This window comes from Anas platyrhynchos, chromosome 3 (assembly GCF_047663525.1).
Source record: "Anas platyrhynchos isolate ZD024472 breed Pekin duck chromosome 3, IASCAAS_PekinDuck_T2T, whole genome shotgun sequence".
Lineage (NCBI taxonomy): Eukaryota > Metazoa > Chordata > Aves > Anseriformes > Anatidae > Anas > Anas platyrhynchos.
In genome coordinates this window covers 33,988,775-34,005,096 of record NC_092589.1, presented here as the reverse complement: position 1 = coordinate 34,005,096, position 16,322 = coordinate 33,988,775, and the positions used below count along the sequence as shown (strand labels likewise).

Below are 16,322 nucleotides of genomic sequence, written 5' to 3'. Positions count from 1 at the left end.
GCTGTGGTGAAAGAAAGCAAAATGATCACCACAGGTGAAACAGCACTGTCTTGAATGGCACGCTACTCCAGGTAGTGAGATGAATAGTGGGGGATGAAGGTCTTGGCAAATGGGGAAAGGACAAAATATCGTATTGGTTGACTGTGTGGGTACCTCCCTACCTCCATTTGACTTTGTCAGGTAAAGCAGAGTAAGATCGCTGGCTGGGTACTGAACCATCTGCCACTGGCTGAAAACAGCATTTCTGTCTTTCTGTCCATTGGTTCTCCAGCTGTTTTTTCAGCTATTACTTCTCCCGAAGGGGACCTACTCCTTAAGTGAATGATGAGTCCATGGGGCAGAATGAAGAACATCTGTCTTCTAGGTAGAAAATGATGCATCATGGAATTGATATATTCTCAGCTTTACCCTGAAGCCTTAGGAGAAAGATGCTATTCTCATGCCATACGAAAAATTAATTTCAGTCCTCTTCTTTCCATGTTTTGAGTTTATTTGTTAAAGGCTCTTATCATGTCAGCAAAATATACAAAGACCTGGAATTGAACCACTGTAGCAAGAGCTTCCCAAGAAAGCTGGGGATAAACAGATAAGTTTAGTTTCTGTTGAACTTCAAGCAGAAGTCATTCTGGTTAAACACACATCTCCATAGAGAAAACATCCCTTTTAAGGCAGAACCGTATTAGATTACAGGGTATGTGACACCATTTTTCCACATTCCAGTTTTACATTCACACAAGCTCTTCCTTACAGATGTGACATTTTGCCTGACACTTACTGCATGTCATGCACTAGCCTGAAGGCAGTAGGTGAAAGTGACATGGCATTTAAATAAAATGTTCCCAACAGCATCGTCACGATCCACAATCACACGAAAATCTCTACCATTTATTTGTAGTGGCTTGCTTAAAGATCTGTACCCAGCCCAAGGGCATAAAGCAGTGACCTAAAGTCTTAAATAGCATTCCACTTGAAATAAAATAAAACAAAGGAAATATGCCACAGTAATAATATTTGAAAGATCTGCTGAGTGGTAAAATAAACACGGCCTCTATTTATCTGGCTATCAATCCATGGAGAACACTAAGTAATTTGTAATGCTGGAATGGGGAGACTCGTGAGCATCTTTGGGATCACTTAGCTCTTATACATGAAAACATAGTGGGAAGACACAAGATCAAAAGCGTGTCTTTTTTAACTTGGCGTTTCAGCCAACACTGAGTAAATAATAATTTCCCTTTCCTTTTCCCAGCGGTCATCAATCTTATTTACCTCAGGAATCCCAGCTATGCTCGATTTTAATTTAATATCCGAAACAATCCTGTAATGTGCACTAAGAAAGCATTTTGGTATATTTGCATATTTTAAAAAGGAATTTACAAATAAAGCCGGACTGGTTTAAACAACTGCATTTTGAAGTGGGCACGATGCCACGTAAGTGGTGGTGGGAGGCCGGGTGTGGATTAGAGCAGATGCAATGGATGGGCTCAGGAACCAGGCACAGAAGTCTCCTTGCTCTGTGCCATGTCAAGGAGCACTGGGAAGCTGAAGGTGCACCTCAGCTGATGCTCAGGTGCAGGATATGGCCCGATGTTCTCCCAAAATATGCGCCTGATCCCACCACCAAGTCAGGCCTGGCATTCAGACATGAAGGAGCAAGTCTGGGCTCAAACACGGTCCTACCAAGGACACGGACACAGACGTGATTTGGGGGGATTTTCTGCCTAACCTCCTTCCATTCTCAGCTCCGGGCCATATTTGTAGCTGCCCAGTAATCAGGCATCGAGGTGCTGGTCCTTTTGCACAAGAAGAATGGAAGAAGAGGCCATTACTGTTGGTAACAACTGCCTGCACAGGAACACAAATTCGGATCAGAATTATATGGCTGTCCTTTCATTTTATGTGCCATTATGCTGCATTAACCACACGCTCCCACATTTCCAGCAAATAAGGCAGGAGTGCTCCAGGCACTCTCCATCATGCCAAGCCTGCCTCACTTGCCACACTGAACATTGAGCAGAAAAGCTGCTGGACACGGCAATAGGTAAAACCCTCAAAGATTCAGTGCAGCGCTTAGAAGCAATGAAAATATAAATCCACGATATATAAATAGAAACACCGCCTATAATCTGGCAGAAAGAATGTTAGAATGATCTCAAGTTGACAGCAGTATGCAAACATGAAAAACATGCACAAGGATTAATATTAAGGGACTAGCATGAGGGGAAAAAGAGCCTAGTGCCTGAGCACACGCAGTCTGGGGTTACAGAAAGGCTAACCCAGCAAATGGCCCCGTTCTCAGAGGGAAGCTGCACGAGGATCTCCAAAGGTCTCCCTCTACCCATTTCATGTCCATGAGCAAAAGACAGAACATGACCCAGAAACAAAGGATAACGTACTTAGCATGGAAATCCTAATGCAATCAACTCTTCCTGTAAATGGATAAATATATAAGTATTTATATATATAAATATATACCGGAATATAAATATATTCCGGTATAAACATAAAAGGCTTGTGATGAAGCCTTTATATATCCAGAGTGGGGAAAAGACACAGGAATGACTGGGAGAAGCATTTGGAAAGGTGGCTTAGTTATCTGTTTGGGGGAGTTAAAGCAATGGTAAGAAAATCATTATGAGCTGGGGGCAATGGCACTGCTCAGCATCTTGACTTCTTTACATTTCGCATCTCCTCAGGCTTCTCATTAGAACCATATCGCTGGTCTGAAACAGTAGGAGTCAGCAGGATAAATGTACTGTAAGAAACACATTTTCATCCAACAGTTCAAAAGCCTCAGTAAAAATGGCAAAGCTTAATCTGTCCGCTGTGGGCTGTAGCAGCAGACAGCATGGGTGGGGCCTCGCTGCAAGTCTTGGCTGTGTGTTTTTTTTAGGGAGCTTGAATAAAGATATTTATTCTTGGAAGAAAATAGGTCAATTATTTTCTATGGCAACTGGAAAATAAACACACAAACTGGCAGCAAAACATCCATCCCCTGTTTAAAAAAAAAAAAAAAAAAGGGGGGGAAAAAAAAAGGAAAAAAAAGGAGAAAAAAAAAAAAAAGACCAACTAAAAGGTTACTTTGTAATGTTCATTGCTAAACTATTTATTCAGTTAAATTCCGTGTTGGCTTTCTCCAGCCATACCGAGCGCAGTCTGCAGCACTGGGAGCTGATGGGATGAAGCTGAAGCCAAGCCTCAGCCCGACCAGACCACCGCTGACAGCGAGGGGGAGGAATTTCACCTGGATGCTCACGCAGACTGGGAACATGAATCCAGGGCACTGCCTCACTTCTAGCAGGGTGCATCATTTGTGTATACATTAACCTTATATCCACAATGACAAAACTTACAAATTGGGCATCTTAAAAGACATCAGTACTACTGGGTTGCTGGGCTCAGAGGGAAGGTACCTATTTGTTTTTTTCCCTCATCTCTGCAGAAGCCAGCACTGCTGTCAGCAGGGCAGCCAGCCTGCAGTTCACTTACTTCTCCTGAGCTCTCTACAGCTCGGTTCCTTCTTCCAAAACTCAGAGGGCTGCCTCAGAGGGAGGACCAGAGAAACACAAAAGGGCTTCCTGGCTCCTTTCACAAGAAATCTGACTGCCTTCCCCACCATCTTTGAACAAGAGGCAGCCTTAGCCTCTCCCAGCCTATTTAGGACTCCCAGTTGTACATCTCCCTGTCAGCCTCTCTCCCTCTTCATTGGCAGTGGGTGATCTGCCAAACAATTAACATTTAGAAACGACAGGTAACTTATACCATTGTGGTCTATACTTGTCAACCAAGACTCTTATTTCTGGTATAAATTTGGAGTAGTTCAATGGATCTGAGTTGTAGGATTCACTTCAAACTCAGAGTCAATTGATGTCAGTTTGTAGCCAATTGATTAAACTTCACAGCAGCACAGCCAACGTGGGAAGCCAGCCTATGTTCTTCCTGGGAGAGAAGAAGTGCTCAAGAATCAGACTTGATGGGATCAAAATGAAGAACTATAAACTGGTTTAATAAAATAACAGCATCTTTGAATACCATGAAACAGGGAGAGGAGTAATAAGGTAAGGAGCAAGTAGTAAGCACGGCACTTAAAGGTGAAAATATAAAATGTCTTTAAAATATCTGCACATTCCCTACAAGTGGGCAGGAAAACAAGCTACTGCTGTTAGCAACATGCTTTGATCTAAGCAGCTGTTCAGAAGTCAGGACCTCCTAGGACTGCCAATTGGGAAGAAAACAGCAATGGATTCAATCACACGTCTTTTACGCAACTTGACTTACAGGAATGTACAAATCCTGCTTCTTTGCCTACAGAAAATAATCAAACAACCTGACAGCTTCTTCACTTACCCCTTCAAGACTTTCTGCCAGAACCTTAATCCAAGAGCCCCCCCTCCAGCTTCCCACAAGCCTGTACAGCAGAGCTGCTCAGGCTGCCAAAGCTGCTATTTCTCTCTCTTTCAGCATGGTCTCACTCCTCCTCTCCCTGAACCATATCTCACGTGTGCACACACACGTGCACACACACACACGTGCACACACACAGAGGCACATGTGTGCACACATGCAGACACACACTTTTTCAGGAGCCCCATGCAGCCAAAGTATCCCTGCTCAGAGCATTCAGACTCCTGAGCAGCTGTGTCTTGCCTTCATTTTGTGCTGAGTATCTAAGAATTTAAGAGTTGTGAGGCCAGGAAGAAACCAAAAAATACAACCTTGATCCAGAGGCTGCAGTGTTAGGGGTCTTCAGCCCTGAAAGTGGGCACAAATGGACTCTAGTTCCAGCTTCCTCGAACAATTTTTCTTTCTTCCAATAACCATGCACTCCGAACTGCATCCTTTCCTGGAAATGGGTTCCTCTTTTTCTCATCCGCGTGCTGTAAGGAGGGGGGCAACCCCCTTGCTTGCTCTAAGTGAAGGGGCACGATTCCTCCTCAGGTTCCTGGCAGGGCCTGGCAGCTCTGCCCTCTCCGAAGATGCGATGCACGAGGCCTCCTCTGGGCACGCTTTTCAGATAAGACCTATGAAGGGCCACAGGTAAAGAGGCACAAAGAGCTAGATAACAACAGAGCTGAATTCCCAGATTAGGTTGCTTCCGAACATGTGCGGTATCTACATTTAGGTGTCTAAATTGAGATCTCCAAGTACTTTTAAGATTAAATACTTTGGGGCAGTAGGCTTTCTGGAGCTCCTCCTTAAAATTCCTGTCTATATGCAGCACAGCTAAAGTTTATCCAGTTTGTGTCATGCCTTTGGTTCTGATATTCTTTTTCTGTCGAACTCAAGGTGTTTACCTCAGAGATATTATTCTTCATTTTTCTATTGTAACTGAATCTGCATTGGACCCAGAAGCTGTGAGCCACTGGAGCCTAAGTCCAGTAGGCTCTTAATGCTTGGATAATTTTAGTACATAGAGATGCCAAAGGGTACTTGGGTTTGGAGTGAAAGACTGCTTACATCCACAGTAAATACCACATGAACTTTTACTGGTACAAAACACCTCTGTTAAAAGAGACCAGGCACAAAACATTTTTCTTCAAACATCTCTGTCTTTACTGGAAAAAAGAATCGTGTTCATAACACGAGTTTCACTTTTCTCCTTTCTCTTTTTTACCACCAAAGCTTCTGTATACCCCGTTTCTCATTTTCCACTTGTGGAACTTAGCAGAACTGTTGCAGTTCCCGGAGACAACACTACATACAGACTTGTTTAAATTAGAGATAAGTGGGGAGAGAGACAGAAAAGACAGCCTAACTATTGCAGTTTCAAATGGCCAGTCCTCCCAGTCTTCCCAAGATGCTGTTTTAAATGTATAAAACAGCCTTTAAGTAGGGATAAATTATGCTTCAGAGAGAATATTTCAACCACCCATCGATTTGGGATTTTACATGTGAAATGTGTCAAACATTTTAACGTGGCAAAGCATCCTGCAACTTCCTGGAGATCCTTAGTGTTGGAGAGTTAGCTACTCGTTGTGACTGAAATTCTCCTTGCTGGCTGGTATGAAAAGTTTTAGGTATCTACACGTATACATATTGCCTTATAACATAAAAATTTTTATTCCAAAATACCAAAGAAAGCCATGAACATGGCTGTTCACTCACTCTAGCGAGTAACTACCACGCACTGGTAATGAAAGGCATTTGGGCATGACAATGTGTGTGACCACTAAACCTATTTTTGTCAGTATATTCGTGTTATTGAATAATTGATTTCCCTCATTTGCTTTGTGTCCTGATTTGCTGGCCTTCCACTCTGCTAAATGTTAGTTTGTTCCCAGCAGCTCCTTAATTCCTTCCAAAGAAAAATGGGGCTGTGGGACTGGGCATCGTGGTGCCAAGTGACAGCCTCAGGCCAAATACCACACGCTGTGTGTGCCATCAGTCTGCTTATGAATGTGTCTGCTCTCATTTCCCCAAAAAATGATGAAAAGAGGTGCTGACACTGATGTCAGGTATGAGCGAGACACTAACTGGTATTTGGAAATGGAGATGGAGGAAAGAGGGGCAACACAGGGTGGATACTTTGGTGATGTCCAGTGGTCTGTCATCCATCAGAAAAGAGCTCCTGAGAAGAGGTCTTTATAACAGGGTGTTGTTTTCAAAGGCTGAACTGGGCACTTAGATGGCTATTTATTTGGATACCCTGGTACTTTGATGAGATGCTAGATGCCTCAGGAAATTAAAATGAGCAATACTTTAAGAGCAACCAGAATCTTTTTGTAAATCCTTCTACCAGTTTCTCCACAAGCTCCTGAGAAAAGAGCCTCTACAGGTGGCCGAGAGGGCAGTGAGGTTTGGCTGAATGCTGCACATGAGGACCTGTCTTAGAGAAAGCAAAGACATTAGAGCCCATCGTTTAAAGAGAACAAGACGAAGCTCAAAGGTCTCATTAAATTCCAGTCCTAAAAATACAGACGGAAGAAAGACATTTTTCAGGTAAATGGCTTCACATTTTTGTTTTGCAGACTCATAGCTGAAATCAAAAATCCTGAAGTTTGGAAACTTTTCGCCACCCAGTGCAGACAGGATGTATTGACACACAGGCAAGGAACTCCACGCACAGGAGGAAATGAAATAGTAAGGGATGAAACCGGAATATTTGAGAAAACAGTAATTTTAGATAAAAGGAAACCACTTAAAACTGTATTAATGGAATACAAGTAGTTTACCTCAGGGGACTGAAGAGTTAACCCATTTACAGACTATGTGACTTTTTCCAAAATAAATTCTCCCACACATGAGAGCATTGAGCTGGGGAGAAGATTAATCTCTTATCAATGCCTTATTTATTTTAAAAAATTAGGGCTTTATGAGACTAACAGAATGATTTCCCAGTGGCTCTGAAATACTGTAAACATGTTATCTGGAGTTTCTATGTGCATTTTTCTCTGGGATCTCTAGGATAAATTCTACAGCTGAACTGACATTCACATTTGCTAGGGTAGAAGACACTGATGTGACTCACATTTTTAGGATCGTTACCAGATGCAGCAAGAAAAGAAAAGAGGAAATATTAAAGGAAGAATCAACCTTAATTACTGCTCACAGCAACTTATTATGAGGTCACATTATCAGCCACATGGAAAAAATGCTCTCCTTCTTACTGCTCTTGATTCCACATCCATAAAGAAAACCATAAAGCAGCTTTGTTGTTATTTCAGATGGCACCCAAGAATGCTCTAATTAGCAGCTGGAGACTGAAACCTTGCAAAAAAAAATAAATAGCTAAAGCATAAGCATCTTGGAAAAAGAAGAAAACATTTCCCAATGTATTTCCAAAGTCCTTTAAAATTCCTTAAGACTGAAAATGGAATAGCTAACTTCTGCTGTAAATTTTGCTGTTTGTGGCAAAGGTTTGCATAGTTCTTTCCTGCAAAATGGTGGAAAACTGAAGTACTTAATAAGAGAAGATGCTTTCATGAAGATGCTTTCAGCAGAACTGAATTTCCATACAGCACATACCTCAACTGCATTTTAAAACTTTTGGCTGAAAAATCTCTTACTCGGTTGAGTGCAGGGGAACAGGAGAATAATGGGCAAGTATCAATAGCCTCAACGGATGTGTATCAGCAAGTTCTAACTTGTTAGAGGAATAGGAGACCCTCCTTTGTTCTCCTGTTGTAACAGAGAGCTGCAAACCTTTCATACCTAGAATGACTGTACGCTTTAGCATGCTTAGTGGTATGAAGCATGTCCTCAGGTGTTTCATTTGCTAATCTACTGATACATTTCTCACTGTCCATTTCTTTGGTAGGGAAAAACTGAAGTATATATCTGGGCAGGAAAAGCAACAAACCTCATACAGCTAAATTCAAACTTGCATCTCTAGAAATGATGACAGTAAGTAAGTTCATATGTATTCACGGTACTTTCTTGTCTTAATCACAGCCATCAGGGCCATAATTCACGATGAAAAGGCATTCTTTAAAAATTGAAACCACAAAGCATTTGAGACCCAAGGGGCCTTAAAGGAACCTAAGTGGTCTACTTACCTCTCCTGCACATTCTCTACTTGTTTATTCATAATGCTGGAGGATGTTTCTGGATTTTAGGGATGTGACTGAGCAAACACATAGCTAGCACTTACATAGGCTTAACAGGGCTCCAAGAACCCAGAAAGAATATCTTGGGAAGAAGGCAATAAATTGTTCATGAGACATGGACCAACAAAGTAGCTGAATGGCACCCATCAGCTGAATCTGTTCTTTTTCACTGTGACTACTGACAAATTTAAGTGGTCTGTATACGCACAGTCCCTGTGAATTTCTTCAAGTCTACCTATAAAGAGAAAATGTTAGCTCTAATGAGCTTCAAACTTCACTCTGGAGTTCAGATGTTTAAATAACCATTAAGATTTATTCAAACAACATATATGAGTTTGTTTTGATATTTCTGTCAGTATTGTAACCATTCCTACAGTTTTATTCTGACTATACACATGTAACCTTAAAAAGGGAATAATTTAACAATCATTATGAGCATATGTAATCTTATGATGAAAAATGGACAAATCTGCTCTTGTATAATTTCTAATTTTACTTCCACACCAGTAGAACAGCTGTTAGATGGAGGATACTTCACAGCACACTATTGTAAGAAGTATGTGAAAATTATATAAAAGAACACTGAAGTTTCATTTTGATAGCCTCCGACATAGGGAATAACAACATTGTTCACAAATCCTTAATCCCACCCCTTCATACACTTGCAGTACCAATAATTAGTAGATCATATATGACTTTTTTCCTGCAGGACTGCTATTTCATCCAGCATGGTGTATCATTAGATTTGTCAGTGACTTCTCTAAAAATCTCATTAGATCCTTGCTGGCCTTGCAAGACCCGGACCTACTGAAAAGAAGCTCATTTTTCCTGATTTTTCACAGCAGCAGCCTACAGAACCTTTAGTGAGCTGGGCTTCTGAAGCCTGGGGTGGGGTCAAAATCTTTGTTGGGAGTCTTCAATTTACGTCTAATTAAGTCTATGAATAAGCAAACCTTGCGCCTTGCCTGCTGTAAATTCCATGCTCTCTGAGGCTTTCAATTGTCACAAATTGTTGAAACCACTGCTGAGCTATATCATCTTCAATAAACTACACCTCCTAAAATCTATTGGTAGAATGCAAATAACAGTTTTCAGCATTGATTATAGCTGGTATACTTATAACACATTGTCAGTACTAACCTTTTGCCATCATTGGGGCCTCCTTCCTGCTGCTTCTTAGCTGCTTTGATTATATAGCAGCAGTGCTAGAATTATTTATGTTAGGATTTTATTCTAATATGCATCACCATACTGTGAATGTGCCACTCATTTACATACAAATGCATACGAATTTAGAGACACAGTCCATATTATACCTCTTCTTTTCTTGCCTCTGATTGGTAATCTAATTGTAAGGATTCAGCCCTAATAAAATTAGCATAATTACCAGTGCTCCCAATTCTTAATTGTTTTAGCAGTCCTGCAATTGCTGTTGTTCCCTCTAGCTTCTCAGCTAGAGTACTTAAAGACTGCAGATTTTCTTATTAGAGAAAAAAGTAAAAACAAAAGGAAGGAAAACTTCTAGCATTCTGGAAACTTTAAATGCTGACAGCAAGAAACAATTAAAGAGTACCAGAATACTATTCATATTTTTGCATTTAAAATTTTATTTCAAAGCCAGTCTAAAGCTTGGGGAATCTGGCTCATATTTTATGGGAATGTTTGATACATGCCTTTTTACTGTGAAACATAAAGCACTGTATGGCAGAAAGTTAGTCTAAAAGCAAAGAGAAAACTGAGCTGAATGACAGTGGCAAGAAGAACTTGAAAATGTTACTGCAAGTTAGGAAAATAATTCATCCTAGAAGAACAGGGGAAAAAGCACCTTTCATCACAGTACTTAGAGAGCAGGATCAGGATAACTGTAACATCTGGTGTGGATTCACAGTGATTTCAATCCCAAACAAACTCTGTTGTGCAGTTATATGGGAAAGAAGCTACAGTGTGGTAGGTGGCAGATTTTGAAAATGTCAGGAAGATTTTGCTCACTGGTCTTGCATTTATTGTATTTTCTTTCTATGCAACATCACTGAACAAAATGATGAATGGTAGCTACTTACATCCTACATTTAACTCTCTTTCATAAGCTGTTGACAGTGTAAGTAGAGTCTCCTCAGCAGATACTAGAGACCCACAGATTCCTTACTAAATTATCTGATTTTTTCATGCTCCTAAATTTGTCACTGCAGCCAAGAACTAATTTTGCAGCTTAGTGCTGTCAGACAAGAACATGCCTCTGACCTCATGTTCCTTAACCTTGTCACAGGCTTTTCTGTGTCACACCCAAATCCTGTGGCTACCTAGTATGTCCAGAGAGTTCAAATTTTCTTAAGATATCTGCTTCCTGACTCTGTCAGCAAATGAATTACAATGACAGGTAGAGTAGAAATCTCCAGTTTGTACAGTCATCTAGCTCAAACTAGACTTATAATGTTGGCCAGTCTTATTTTTCTGAATAAAAGTAAATTAAAAAAAAAAAGTTTTAAAGATCATCACAGGTTTTAGAGACCTGGGAGCTGCACACAGATGACTCAGCAAGTGAAGGGGTTAAGCCCAGGACTTCTTTCCAGAAGCTCCCAGGACTTCAGTAGCAAGATGCTCCATAAATCATCCTTTTTTGGCAACCCCAAGTCCAAAGAAAAATAGGTGATCTGGAAGGATCTACTGTCTCATGATCATGACAGAAAGCAACTTTAGACAGTGGCCTTGGTAGAACATTTGTCTTACCCAGAGAGCAAATCAATTAGACTGGCTTGACATACTTCAACATAGAAGTGTAATTATAATCTTGCCTAAGAAAAAGAAAATGGCAAGAAATATCACCTTTTCTGATAGCAACAATGATAATCAATAAACATGCCTGAAATTACCTCTTCAGAATATCATCTTAGTCTGTGTGCTCTCAGCTCTGATTGTGTTTGTACATGGCGAGCCTCTCTACCAGCTCTATTACCACCATTTTAAAGTGAAATTTGCAGGCAAGAGAATGCATAATATCATAGTTTTGTTTCTTTAGGTATCGTGTATGGCAGAAATAGAACCATTTAATTCTTAACTAGAGTAGTCATTTCACAAATTCCTTTCCCTGTAACACCCCCTGACAGACAGGGAGTGTACTCTTTCATACCTACTTACTGGCAGCTCTCAGAAACACGGGACCATTTGTACCCAAGGCAGAACATCAGTGAGAAGGGCATGGACCTCTCCTCCGAGCAATTTCTCTTCTCTGCAGTCTCACAGATAGAACTTGTCAAAGGCTGTTGCCAGAGCAACAGAAACCTCTCACAAAATATCATTTCTGATGTGAGACAGCTGCACCCCAGGGAAATACAAAGGCAACTATTTTTAAATGGCTAGCGTTGAAGCTACTTGTTACGAAAATGCAATGAGCCATCTTAAGAAATTAGTCTAATGGTTGGTGAGATCATCTTTTGTAATGCAACTTCCCGGACAAATAGAAAAATAATCTACAAAATAATGTTTATGAGGAGGCCTTTAGGATAAATTCAGCCCTTTTCTCCAAAGATGAAAAAAAGCTCTTGAGATTAGAAGCCTAATGACTCAGCTCCAGGATGAGTGCAAAGAACTGGCTGCAAGGGGTCATGTCATAGCCATCGGTCTCTGCACATCTGACCAGGGAGCAAGAGGCAAGAAACCAGAGCCAGAACAGCAAAACAGGGGCATTCGGATCTCAAGGTTGAAACTATGACTATGCTTTACTGTTTTATTATAGGTGCTGAAAATAACGCATCCGTGCAGGTTTCTTTTACCACTTGACTTGGCATGCAGAGCAGATCTTCAGTGAGGAAGTAATTCCCTTTCAGTTTCTTGAGCTACTGAAGAAATATGCAATATTAGCAATAAAAAAAAGAAAAAAAAAAGTGACTGAGGGCTGTCTGAAAACAGTCTCTCATTCAGAAAAAAATATATCTTTCTCTGAGTCATCTATTTATTTATTCTTATATATTTTATTTGGACTCAACTTCAAGTTGTGAGTCATCAAGAAAATGTTCATTCAGAGAAAGTAGGAGGCAAAGAACATATGTAAGCTGAATTATAGCACAAACACGCAAAAAGTTGTGTCAAGCAAATGTGATTTCTCTAAGTGTTCTCAAAGATGGAAAAAGTGATAAAGAAAAGATGCGTTGCTTATGCATGTCACTCATACCTACATTTTTATCTCAAATATAAAGAAAATGAAGGAAAGGGTGGTGGGATTAGAAAGTGAATGCTGAGTTCTGCATTTTTATTTCTCACTGGGGATGTCAAACTCCAAGGTGTTGAACACTCTGTCCCTTATTGTGCTAGCCTTAGTCCTGTTGATTTTGGTGACCGTAGTCATTATATTTATATTGGGTGCAAGCCTCTTGAAAACAGTGTTGGTAAGAGTTTCTGGGGACTTTCTTCTTTATTGGATTAGTCCATCTAACCTACATTATATGCTCTCCACTTAAAGCTATGGTTTCCCATGTTCTTTCCTTCTAAGTGGATTTTTTTTTTTTTTTCCTTAAAAGGCCACCAATGGGGATCTTTCCAAGTTTGTTGACATTTGCATTGTGTAAGGGGCACATTTTCTGATATGCTACTTATCTTCTTCAGGAATTGGGGAAAGAAATGTGCACTTTTGCATGAAATGTAGTTCAGTGTAAGCTATTGAAAGAGAGCCCTCTAACATGATAATTTCATTATGGGGCTGTAAGCCATTTCCATGGGAATCAACTTAATGTTACACAGTTTATACATCTTTTAAATATCACTGTAGCAATGTTTGGACACAACTATAACTACAGAACAGATTGTATTTCAAAATGTCAGGAATCTAGCTACGAATATTTTTCTAAATGATGTTTCAGCTGTCTAGCTTCCAAGTGCTCCAACACTGGAGCACTTCGATTAGAACATTTGTATTTACTAAACTGCTAATTTCTAGAACTCTATTTGAGGAATCTGTGTCATTAATGTTGCTTCTGTACTGATGACTTTTGAGGTCAGAATTTTGATCACTTCAGTGCATGTTAATAGGATGCTATTAAAAATCAAATGCCCATTACAAATATATTCAGTAAAGAAGACACAGTGTCTATCTTCATTTTCTCTCTTTCCTCCATTTCTAACAAATGAAGATCTATCCATTGGTAATCAGCTTGCATAGGTTGAAAATTTCATTTAATTTCAGAAGTAACTCCTCTTATCCACAGGTGTTTATTTTGCTTTTATCTTCACAACTGTCTCAGCCAAAAAAAAATGGGGTAATGATGTGGAAGCACCTTCTAAATAACAAAAAAGTATGTCTGCCCTTTAATCTTATCCTTTCTGTGGATCCAGTGCAGCTATTTACTCACATAATATCTCCTGACCTCAGACAGGAAGATTGTCCTTTGGTGGATACAGACTGCCACATACACAAAGACCAGAAATGAGAATACCAGCAGTAGGTACGTGGAGCTGCAGCAGCATTTCATAAATCTCCATTATCCAAGGGGAGATACTCCCATCTTTTAAGCCAGTTCTGAGAACAACTGCTGAGACAAGCAGCAAGAATTTCCACAGTCTGAGTGGAAACCTTGTGCATCTACCAAATATCTTGAGATAAACTCCTGAAGTACCTTTAATAATGTCAGGGAATTAAATGGTAATTTGACTATTGACTTCAGCGGAGACATGGTTTTGCTCCTGTGTTAATAAGCTGAGCCAGTGTGCACTCTGAGAGATGTCAGGGAGATCAAGGTCCTCCACAAAAGGACCCTTGAACAATTTCTTCAAGAGCTCCTTCAGACAATCTGACTGGGTGAAGAGGGGAGAAAATGCAGACTTGCATGATTTCCCACATTTTTCTCCCAGTGGAGATGAAATACAGAATCTTAATTTGGGGACTTTAATTATTAAATCTCTTGGTACCCTTCCCCCTGTTCTCTCATGACCCTCCTTCCTTCACCCCAATTATTTTTTTCCACTTAAAAATGACTTTGACTATTGAGTTCTGAGCATGGCCCAAAGTTGTTTGTTTCCCAGCAGGTCATGAAGTCCTGTTTGCTGTTATTGGTTATTACTTTCTGGATGCTCTTTTACTTTAAACAGTATATTAGCAAGCACTGTAATATCTTCTGCCTTTGAAACAGAAGAGAACATTTTTTTTTTTTTTTTTGAGATCTTAATCATAAATAGGTTTCTTGGACAGAAATATTCACTTGGCATTAAGCAACAGCAAAGGTCTTTGCTTTCACTTCAGGCTGCTTTAGAACATTTCAAAGGCTACAGGAAATATTCCTTCTATGATTTATGCTCTATCTTAATTGTGCTGCAGTATTTCCAAAACAATATTGAAAGATGTTCTTTCGTGGGTAGCTAGGAACAAAAATATCTTGTTTAACTTTGGAGCTATGTAGATTTTCTTGGCAAAGAATAATTCAGGAGATGGATAAAAGATAGCTTTTTTTGCTCCAAGGAAAGGCTTTACCCCAGCAGAGTGAATTCTGTTACCAATGCAAACCTATTACAGATTAGGTTCAATTATAAGGAATAAAGCTAGGAGAAATGATATTTCCTTGGCTATTTCCCAGGGTTTGTTGGTTTGACAGTATTTTTTTTTTATAAGTCTTTGTCATGCAAGGCATCTGAATGCTTGTCCTCTATTTCTCATTTTTTTCATTTTTGGAAAGGAAATCAGTCTCAGGGTCTAACACAGCTCAGCATGGAAAACAAGATGTGAAAAAGAAAGATTTTGTTGACTCTGTCTTCTGACTTGTATGCATTTCTGTTTTTCTTCTCCTTTCTTCTACTACGGTAACCCTGGGTATGGGAATAGAAACATTTTTGCCTGCCAAAAAGATACAGATCATCTAAAACACCCCCTCCATCAGGCCCAATGTCAAATTGTGTTTAGAAGCCTGTCAAGAGTGGCAGGGAGGTGCGCTGGCCTGCATGGGGAGGGAGATTTCTAGGTGATGTTGTGCTGGAAGAGTCAGGGGTATCTGGAATTAACTGCCATGTGTATGCTTTAAGAGGCTGGGAATTCTGCAGTGATCTGGAGTGCTTTGGGACAATTAATTCTGTTTTTGTTGTAGTTTTCAAAATGCAAGGGTTTTCTTTTATGCAAGACTGTGGCAACTGTAGGATTTGTTGCTTTTTTCTTTCTCTTTTTAAGAATGCAGTGGTGTCTAGATTTATCCAAACAGATATTTTCTCTTTATTGCAGACACTGAATATGGCTTTTTGTTTAACTGATGGTAGAATTCATATATGAGTCATACAGTACTTCCAGTATGTTTTGTTAAACTTTCTTACTGCCACTTAAAATATCAGCATTATTACTGATTTCCAAGATCTTCTGGAGAGATTATATGTTGAGGTGAAGTGCAAGTTTGCTTAAAAATAAAGAGAACAAATGAAATACTCTAAGTGTTCAAAAGTTTATGCTGCAAAGCCTATTCAAATTTTAATGGGTAATTCTTGAATTAATATTCTATCGCTTCCTAATATTCACCCATCAGTTACACTCAGCAAATCAGACTGAGGTGGAGTTCCTTCTGTAATGACCTCTCTGGTCCCTGTTGGTGATCAGTGGCTCCTGGCCAGATGGGTACAGCTAACTTCCACTCACCGACAATGACACATATCAGGAGACTCTACATATATACAAACACATCCTGTTGCCATCAGGATGGCATTCATTCCAAAATAAGTTGCTTCCTTTGCTGCAGCTATGCTCCCCCCTTCCCATAATGTGCAGTCTTGACACTTCTGTGATAGCAACGGACCCTCACTCCCACACGTCTG

The 16,322-nt window shown here is 40.0% G+C and overlaps 1 long non-coding RNA gene across 1 annotated transcript in view; it reads right to left on the bottom strand.

Moving 5' to 3' along the window:
• Positions 1 to 3,055: 3,055 nt before the first annotated feature.
• The window catches only part of LOC110354545 (uncharacterized), a 46,761-nt gene continuing 33,494 nt past the window's right edge, over positions 3,056 to 16,322 (bottom strand). The window contains exon 5 of the long non-coding RNA XR_005264506.2: positions 3,056 to 5,021. This is a non-coding gene — a long non-coding RNA (uncharacterized lncRNA). The remainder of the gene's footprint in view (positions 5,022 to 16,322) is intronic.